This window comes from Hibiscus syriacus, unplaced genomic scaffold (assembly GCF_006381635.1).
Source record: "Hibiscus syriacus cultivar Baekdansim isolate YM2019G1 unplaced genomic scaffold, ASM638163v2 tig00008222_pilon, whole genome shotgun sequence".
NCBI lineage: Eukaryota > Viridiplantae > Streptophyta > Magnoliopsida > Malvales > Malvaceae > Hibiscus > Hibiscus syriacus.
The window spans coordinates 46,277-56,448 of NW_024062157.1; the positions used below are offsets into that span (position 1 = coordinate 46,277).

Here is a 10,172-nt window from a genome sequence, read left to right on the forward strand (position 1 = left end):
ATCCGATAGCAACCTTGTTGTTTCTTGGATAAATGCGCCCCAATTTGCTCCGTCTAGCTTCAATTTAGATAGTTTTGTTTTGCCATCATCTATGTTGCAGTCACTAACATGCGTCGTTATACTATTAAATAAATTCCTTAATCTCAAAAGAAATAAAATAAAGTAGTATAGTGAGAAGAAGGGTCGATCTAAAGGACTTGGAATTGCTGATATAGAAGGATTTTGATTCTGGTGTTAGGCAAAAAAGCAAGTAAAATAAGGGGGTTTTATTTGAAAGTATGAAATAAAAGTAAAAATAAAATAACTTGAAAAATAAATAAACTTTGTTGAAAGTAAAAGACAGGAGAAAATCAATTTAATAAAAGCAATCGTAGGCTTCGTTTTGCCTCAATTTGCATAGATCATTGAATAAGATTTTTGCTTCGAATTAAGGACGGTTACTGTCTACAGGGCCTAACCCCTGTAACTTTTTTTTCTCTGGTAAATCGATAATCCAAAATCTATTTTTGAATTTCAGTCATTTTGTAAACTAAACAGGACTATCGTTGCTAGTGCTAACTGAGTTTCAGGATTTGGAAAAACCTATCTTGGAATATGTTGTCTCAATGCGAATCGAATCCGATATCAATTTCTTTTAGCGAACATCCTCTAAGTGTGTTCAAAGGAAGTCGAATGCTCTACAACCCGATCATTCCTCCCAACTTTAAATTGAAACAATTATCAATCCAACGAGCTCTTTTTGGATTTGAAAGTATTTTTTTATTTTTAAAGGAAAGGCCGACTGCCAATCCAATTTTGCAGAAAATTGAGAATGTAACTCAAAGGGTATTAAGTGCTTTTCAATTCTCACAATTGGAATTGAGTCATCACTTCAACCTTTGGCTTATGAGAAAATTAGCTAAGTGAGATAGAAATCATACTTAACATTTTTAAAAGAAAATAAAATAAAAATGTAAAAGAAAATAAAACTTTTATAAAATAAAGAAAACAAGAACAAAGTAATTTGAGAAATTTCATATATGTTTTCAAGCTTACCGCAATGGGGAATTTATAGTATCCTAAAACCCTAAAAATGACATAGAAAATGATAAAGATAAATCTTAAAAATTGTTTAAATTAAATCCTAAAAATAAAATATAATTCTTAATTTAAATTTGAGATGAAGCTGATATATCCATCCTTCTAGAAACGCTGATTGGATTGCCTTTTGCTGATTGGATATTCTAGAAACTACCACATCAGCCGCGTCACGCCCACAGTCATGCCCACTAATGTAGTCTTGATTCCAGAAAATAAAAACTATATAACTTCACCTTTTTAGTGCAATTTCCAGAATTTGAAGTTCTGCATAGAAAACGAACAAAAATGCCCAAATCAACATAATAAACCAATCAATAAGGAGTAATTAAAGATAAAATAGTAACTAATTAAACCACTCATCAAATTCCCCCTCACTTATTCAATGCTTTTCCTCAAGCATTTCTCGACCAACACATCAAAATCACAAGTTGTCATTCTTTATTTCACAACATTCCCACGATAATCAAATAAATCAAGATCAATGCAATTATCGAAAATTAAGAAACAATCAACCAAAGGCAAGACTAGGAACAATTTAAGTAAAACTAGACAACCAAATAATCTGCTAATTTTCAAGAAGCAAAACTTAGTACCTCATACTGGTGAACTCATTCCGCTCAAAGTGTTTTGGGTGAAAGAATCGCTCAAGCCGGAACTAGTCAAAACATTACCATAAGCTTGTAATTAAATCTAATCTTGACTACTAGAAATTAACATGATACAAAAATCAAGGGGTCTTTGAAAAGGGTTGTAACGGGGCTTAGGTTTGGGTAGGAAAAAAATCAAAGTTGGGTTAAAATTCAAGACAAATGAGAAGTGTATTTATTCAAAGAAAGAAAAGCAAAAACAATTCAAAGGAACAAATAAAACAACCAACCTTTTTTTATTTTTTAATTTTTCGAAACTGATTTTTTTCTCGAACAGGATGTATTTTTTGTTTGTTTTGTGCACTGCACAATCTTTTTTTTTTCCAAACAATTCATTCTTCCTAAAATTAGTTTCCTGAAATAAATCTACCTTTGTCCTGAAAAGTTGACAAAAGAGGGTAAAACAAAAATGGCTTGGGTTATTAGTGGGGTAAAACAAAGAAAAGGTATAAGGCTCAAAATTGGTTTATCTAAGGGAAAATCAACAAAGGGTAGGAAATTTTTAGGAAAGGAAAATGGCTAATCCTAAGTGTCCCTATCACACTAAAACATCATCTCCATGCATGTAGTCTCAACAAGTATTACGCTACAAGTTCTAGAATGTAAAGAACTAGTTCGACACACTCAATGAATCAAAGAGAAAAAAAAATGAAAGAATATGCTCGTTAGGCTCAAAACTTATATGAAAAGGTGAAATATGTACTAAGTCATGCAACAAATTAATTAACAAATAAATGGAATGTCAAGTAAAATTTTAAAGAAAATCAATAGTCATGCCAATCCGCTATCATGCAACCTAAATTCCAACAAAAACAAGATCACAATTCATAAGGAAATCAAAGAAACAAAGTAAAATATAGGATAGGCAACAAGAAGTTCCAACATAGTTAAATCAAGAAAGCTCAATTTCAGCAAATCAAATAAGCAAGGAAAAATTTGATGCAATTTCTACCCTCACTAAAATCATATTGTTCCAATATGTAAATAAAAGCACAAGAGACGGAATAGAAACACTCCCAGATCTAGTGACGACTACAGCCGCGGCTGCGTCGAGATGTGCTCAGGCAAAGGTAAGAGATGATCTTGACAAGGTTGGTTTTGATGGAGTCAAGTCGTCCGTGCATTTTATGGATCTCGTTATGCATGTCCAACTACAGTGGCTCTGCTGGTGCCAGTTGTGGTGCAGTCCTCCAAAGAAATACTTGTGCACTGCGAGGTGTAATGGTGTCGGAAGGAATGATATATGGTGCATTGGGAGTACCGACGAGAAGTCCTATCGTATCCAAACACTGTGCATCTAAAGCATCCATTGCAAAAGCATAAGTTAAACGTGAAGTATTAAAAGTCAATCGAATAAAGTGAGATGTGAGGTGAATAATTTAAGGGCTAAGAATAAGTGGGCGATCACAACGCGCTCAAAAGCGCGAGTGAACCAAAAGCCCAAATTTATCTTAGTATCGGTTTGCATACACGACAAGAAAAATAACTCAACCTTATTCAAGCAGTATGTGTAGTTGTATCATTACGTCAGTAATAGTTGTATGCCAAGAACCGGTGTATGTAACGGAGTGTCGAGTCATGAATATGCCATCACTTCGTCCTTTTGGCTTTAAAAGTTTACCCCACCAAGCCGGTGAGCGCCTCGTAAACAATATCCATGTCAAAGTCCTGTGGCATCTCAAGTAAAGTAGTTAAATACCCATGATCCATGACATGCATCATGAATCCCATAAAAAATTAAAATTTGTAACAGACATCTTAAAATATTATCCCATCAATCAAAATGAAATAACATAAGGCGAATTGATTGTAACAACTCGATGCTGGAGGAATGTAAATGTAGCATAGAACTCAAAGACCAACTCAGAGTATGTGCTACATCTAATCTCAGAATATAACGACCAACCAATAACATCGAAATAAGCCGTAACATTATAGCACAAATGTAAAGTATCAAGAGTACGTGATGAAATATATTTGCAAACTTAAAACTTACGGTGCCTAATGCTATCAAATTGCCAAGATTTGTCGTCGTCAAATTGCAAGTAACCTTCCAAAGCTTCTTCAATCGGGACAGAATAGTTTGGCCTTGGTGATGACGCTCGGAGTAGTGTTCGGTATGGTCGTGGGCATCATCTCCTTGCACGAGGCTCTCGCCTGAACTTGCGGCAAATGAAGGAGAAAGATGCTGCTTCCCGGAGTATCGTTAAAAAGGAGACATGAGATCAGCAGGCGGAGGCGGCGGTGCTTCAGTCGAAAAAATGGTTTCAAAATCATCTAAAAAACCATACACAAGGTGGAATATTAATAAAGATTCAATCAAAACGAGTCCAGAATTTACCTTGTCGGGTTGTTTAGGCACTGTCGAGTGCATAGAATACGATGGAACGACGTCCAAAATTGATTGGGAGAATGAATCTGACGGCAAGGAGTGGAATATGTATAAGGTTGATAAAGAGAGACGAATTTGCCATGGTCCAGAGGACCGTCAGAACGGTATGGAAGCACCATGTGATCGACGGAGGAAAACGCGACATTAGAGTTACCGAGAGTGACATGAATCGACGCCGACTCTGGAGGAGATGCAACATTGGGCTACTATCATTGGCCGTCGCAACGTGTAGGAGACGAAGGAGGTTACGGCAGTGAATCGGAGTCGCTCAAGAGTTGGACGAACGTCGGTGCTGTAAATTGACGGTGGTCGCCTAGAGTAATAGGCGGTTGAGAGTTTCCATCGTTTGCTTGGTTGTAAGTTCTTACCATGGTGACGTGAGAAGGACGGTCGGAGGAGCAATGGGTAAGCGAACAGCGAGCGACGATGGGCGATAATAAGGTCCGCCAAGGTTAGTAGTGACGAGTGATGGAGGTGTTTGGGTGGTTGCTATCGGCGATGATAAAATAAAGAGGCAGGGGGTCGTGCGGTCGAATGAAAACAAAGAGGGGAAGTTGTGATTTAATTAATCACGTAGGGTAGGATTTTAAAAGTAAAAGAAACTTGATTTGTTCTGGGGTCTTGGTGATAAAGAATTAGGAGAGAGAAGGTGATTGGGTTAGTTTGAATTTAAAATTAAGAATGATAAGATGATTAGGTTATGAAAAGACATAAAGAAAGAGAAAGATTGGGCAAGGGTGGCGGTTGAAAAAACAAATGTTGGGTTGGGGGGATTTTGAGTGTTGGGCGGCAAAGGACGAACTTTTTGGGATTTGTTAATGGCTAACCTACGCCGGCCCCCCTTTGGTCTTTGCTATCACGCACCATTAACGAAACGGTGCACATAGATGAATAAGGTAAGGACCCCTGCTGTCGTGCGATCCCCTGCTCGAAAATGGGTCAATTTCGCTATTGCTCGGACCAAAAACACCACTTCGACTTCATTAAAATTCGATTAGAATTATAGGGGTACTTGCAAGATTAAAAGTTAAAAATAGGTAAAAAAGCTAAATGAAAATAAGAATAAAAAACCAAAAATAAACTAAGAAAATTAAATTAAAAATGGCTTCTCCTCTAATTCAATTTCCTTAACTAAACCAACCGGAACATTCCTATAATACGACTTCAATATTTGACCGTTAACTTTAAATCGAGCTCCTGAGTCATTTTTAATTTCAATCGTGTTATGAGATAATACATGAATTATCGTAAAATGTCCGAGCCACTTCGATCTAAGCTTTCCTACAAAAAGTTTTAACTTAGAAAAAGTAAAACTTTTTGTCCGATAGAAAATGATTTAAAAGAAATTCTATGATTGTAGAATTCTTTTATTTTTCTTTAAATATCTGAGCACTGTCGTAATCGTTTCTACAAATTTCCTCAAGTTCCTGAATATACAATTTTCGCGCTTCGTTGATTGCGTCCATCTCCATGTTGCATTGCTTGACCATCCAATAAGCTCGATGCTCTAATTCCACTAAAAAATGGCTTGACTTACCAAATACAAGGCGGTATGGAGACATTCCAATGGGACCTTTGTAAGCAGTTTGATATGCCCACAATGCATCAGTTAGTTTAAGACTCCAATCCTTATGGTCCGGTTTGACGATCTTCTAAAAAATTGCTTTAATTTCACGATTCAATACTTCCTCTTGCCCATTTGTTTTGCTAATGGTAGTCTATGGCAGATCTTTGAGTCACACCAAACTTCTTTATAAGTACTTCAATTACATGGTTGATAAAGTGAGTTCCTTGATAGCTTATAATCGCTAATGGTGTGCAAATCCTAGAAAACAAATATTTCAAAAAAATTAAATGTGGTTCTGGCATATTTTTGGTAGCTTTAGCTTCTACCCATTTAGAAACATAATCAACCGTAAGGATTATATAATTATTTCCAAACGAAAAAATAAAGGGAACCATATAACCGATTCCCCAAACATAAAAAATACTGCAAATGTGAATCGGATTGAGAGGCATTTTGTTCCTTCGACTTAGATTCCCTGCATCTTGGCATCTTTCATAGGTTTTACAAAATAAATATCAGTCACGAAAAATGTTAGGCCAAAAGAAACCACACTCTAAAATTCTATGGGCAAACCTTTTCTGGTCCGAGTGACCACCGCAAGAGTAAGAATGACAGAAATTTAAGATCAAATTTACCTCATCGTCAAATTACATGTTCCAAGCAGTGCTTCCAAAGGTAAGGATCATCCCATATATAAAATCAGGACTCTCACTTTATCCAATTAATTTCAGCTATCAGTATATCTAATGGTAATTTACTTATGGCCAAATGATTGACCATATCTGCGAACCAATGGGTAACTTTTTGCGCCACCATTAGATTTTCTTTGGGAAATTCTTCCCGAATCGACATATCGAATGTGGATAGGGGAATTAGCTCAAGTGATTGGCTACCAACTTCTCCCATCCTTTTTTATCTTTAATTTTCAAATTAAATTCTTGAAGAAGAAATATCCATCGGATAAGTCTCGGCTTCACCTCCTTTTTGCTCATCAAATATCGCAAGGCTGGATGATTAGAAAAAACAATAATTTTAGTGTCAAGCAAATACGATTTAAATTTTTTAAAAGCAAAAATTATAGCAAACAATTCTTTTCGGTTGTAGAATAATTTTTTTTGTGTCGAATCCAAAGCCCGAGACGCGTAGGCTATGTCATGGGTCTCCTTATCGGTTTTCTACCCAAGAACGGCTCCAACACTCGTATATGATGCGTCACACATAAGCTCTAAAAGGTAGTCCCAATTTGGTTGTTGTACAATTGGAGCCAATACAAGCTTTTCTTCTAAGATGTTGAATGATTCTTTACATTCCAGATTAAAATCAAAAGCTTGATCCTTCTGTAGTAGATTACACAACGGTTGCACTATATTTGAGAAATCTTTGATGAACCTGCGGTAAAATCATGCATTACTAAGAAAGGAATACACTTCTCTCATAATTTTGGGGTAAGGTAGTGAGCATATAATATCGATTTTCACTTTCTCAACCACAATTTCATTCGAAGAAACAATAAGGCCTAGAATTAACCCTTATCAACCATAAAGTGGCATTTTTCATAATTTAAAACGAGATTAAATTCTAGGCACCGCTTAAGCAAATTAGTTAAAAATAAAAGGCGCTCATCGAATGAATTATCGTACACAATGAAATCATCCATGAAGACTTTGATACCTTTCTCGACATAGTCTAAAAAGGTGCTAAGCATGCACCTTTGGAACGTGGCGGGTGCATTACAAATTTCAAAAGGCATCCGTTGGTAAGCAAATGTGTTGAAGGACAAGTGAAAGCCGTCTTTTCCTAATCTTTTGGCTCCACTAGGATCTGAAAAAATCTTAAATCCATCAAGACAACAGTAATGAGTTTTACGGGAAAATCTTTCTATCATTTGATCTATAAAGGGAAGGGAAAATGTTCTTTGTAAGTTAACGAATTCAACTTCCTATAGTCGATGTAGACTCCCCATCATTATGTACTCGTTTCAGAACTAATTAACCTTCTGAATTTTTAATTACCGTGACTTCGGTTATCTTTGGAACCACATGGACCAGACTTACTCAATTACTATCTAAGATCGGTGGATTTAATTGGTGTTGTCATTCTCATGATGACTTTAATCATTTTTCGATCTTAATCTTGTGCATACTAGTTGAGGGACTTGTAGACACACTTTTTATGACCACAATAAACATATATATATATATATTTATATATTATGTATATATTACATATATATATATAAGTATTATTATTGTTTTATTACATTAACACGTTTACATTTATGTTGTTTCTGTATTAGGCCCGAACTCGGATTGCATGTGGCCCAGCAGAGTTTTCTACCACACACACGCGAGCCCAAACACATGCAGCCCAACAGCCACGTGACCCAAGTAGCCCAGACCTAATAATAACTAGGGTTTTCAGAACCCTAGTGTTCTTAGTACCGCTTCCCGCTTGCTCCACGCCTCAAGCAGCTGCTCGACCAACAAATACGGTTTTCCCGACGACGTTCTCTCGGCACCAACACCCACAAAGCAACAAACACAAAAAACCAAGTCAGATTGAGGCGTTTTAGTCCAAGTGGGACTCTAATCTCTAGCTAAAAATAGGCATTTTCAGATTATAAATAAATGTAACACACTACGAGTATAGGGAGGGGGATTACACACGAAATAGACACAAAATACAACAAAAATACACAAGTATTTACGAGAGGAAAAATCCGAGCTTTGTAAACAGTTCAAAAAGGAAATAAAAGGTAATTTTTTACCTTGATTCGTTCGTCCCTTGCATGTGCATGTTGTTTTCCTAAAAATTTTTGTTCGAATAGAACCCAAAAAACCTTTAGTTGAAGACAAAAAGAGGAGGGGAGTTCGAAACTTACTTTAGATCTACTCCCCTTAAGGCATTTTTTTGAGAAATTGTTTTGATATTTGAAGAAAGCTTACGAAATAGTTTTGAAAAAGCAAAAAAAAAAAAAAATGGTTTTCACCGCCGTTGAACGGCGGCCGACGAGGCGACTGGGTCATCGAAATATGGAAATTTACGACGGTGTTCATGTGTTCTTCAAGAACACAATAACAGATGAGAGGAAATGTTGAATGGGGATGGGGTATTTGGCGTGGAGAAGAGAGAAATGAATGTTATCAAAAAAATTTTGGTTTAAATAATTGGCCCATCAGACCGTCTGACCCGATCCATACTCGCATCTGGACCCGCGTGTTTTTAAAGGGAAAGGGTCTAATCCCCTTTCCAGTCCCTTTAGTTCTCTGTGATCAAATTCAAATCCCAAAATTGATTTTTAAACCCCAATTCTCTTTTAATTTGGCCACTCGATTTGCCTTTCTTTTCAATTTAACCCCTATTAACTTCAATTTGTTTATTAAATTTTAATTGTTTTTTAATTACTTGTTTTTCTTATTATTTTTGTTATATATATATATATATATTATGTTTTGTTCATTTTATTATATATTTTATTATTAGTATTATTATATATATAATTATATTTCCTATTTTATTTCTTATATGTATATTTTTATTTTTTTTACTTTTGGATTTCTATTTTTCTATTTTTTATTATTATTATTTTGTTGATATATATATATTACTTTATTTTATTTTATTTATTTATTTATCTATTTTCTTTTTATTCTTATTCTCTATTTTTATCTTTTTATCTTTCTTTTATTTGTTTTATTTATTTATTTATTTACATTATCATCTTATTTTTATTTAATTGGTTGCCATGTATATATTAATATCATTATTTTTCTTCATTCTACTTATTTTATTTATTCTATTCATTTTTACATTTACTTTATTTTTATCTTCTTTATTTTTTATTACTTTCCTTATTTCATTCGTTTTACTTTCTTTGTTATTTATTTATTTCTTTTAACACATAAATTGACTTTTAAAGAGCGCATTTTCAATCAATCAGAGGTAAGTAATTCAGATCGATATTTTACCTTTTAATTTAACTTACAATTTTCTTAATTAAAGACAACTGGAAATTACATAGTACTGAAAGGGCAGTTCAAGGGTGCTAACCCTTCCTTGGCTGTAATCGACTCTCGAATCCTACACATCTTTGGAAAGACGCAGATCAGGTAAGAAATAAGTTATCCGGTCGACCCATTTTGTTTAAAATAAATGATCGGTGGAGACTCCAATCCACATTTTCCAAGTCGAAGCCTGACACCGAGGTCTACCCGAAAGGTGGTTCCAACAGCTTGGTGACTCCGCTGGGGACACAGGTGAGTCATGCTAAGGTAATTTCCAGTTGTCTTTTTAACGAAAAGGGTAAGTTTAAATTTTGAGGTAACATTTTGATCTTTATTGCTTATCTTTGATTATATTTTCAAGTAAATAGTTGTACTAACCGTTTTCTAATGATTTCAGCCTTCCAAACTCGTTTTTTCCTCTAAGACTCTAAACCTGAGCTTCGAACCCTGTTTTAAGTAGGGGTAAAAGTGACGCATTCGTG

The 10,172-nt window shown here is 35.1% G+C and overlaps 1 long non-coding RNA gene across 1 annotated transcript; it reads right to left on the minus strand.

Moving 5' to 3' along the window:
* Positions 1 to 2,023: 2,023 nt before the first annotated feature.
* LOC120202119 lies at positions 2,024 to 3,968 on the minus strand. The gene is made up of 3 exons (XR_005523708.1): positions 3,724 to 3,968; positions 3,220 to 3,395; positions 2,024 to 3,024 (listed from the first exon to the last, which is right to left on the minus strand). It is a non-coding gene; the product is annotated as an uncharacterized LOC120202119 (long non-coding RNA).
* Positions 3,969 to 10,172: the final 6,204 nt, after the last annotated feature.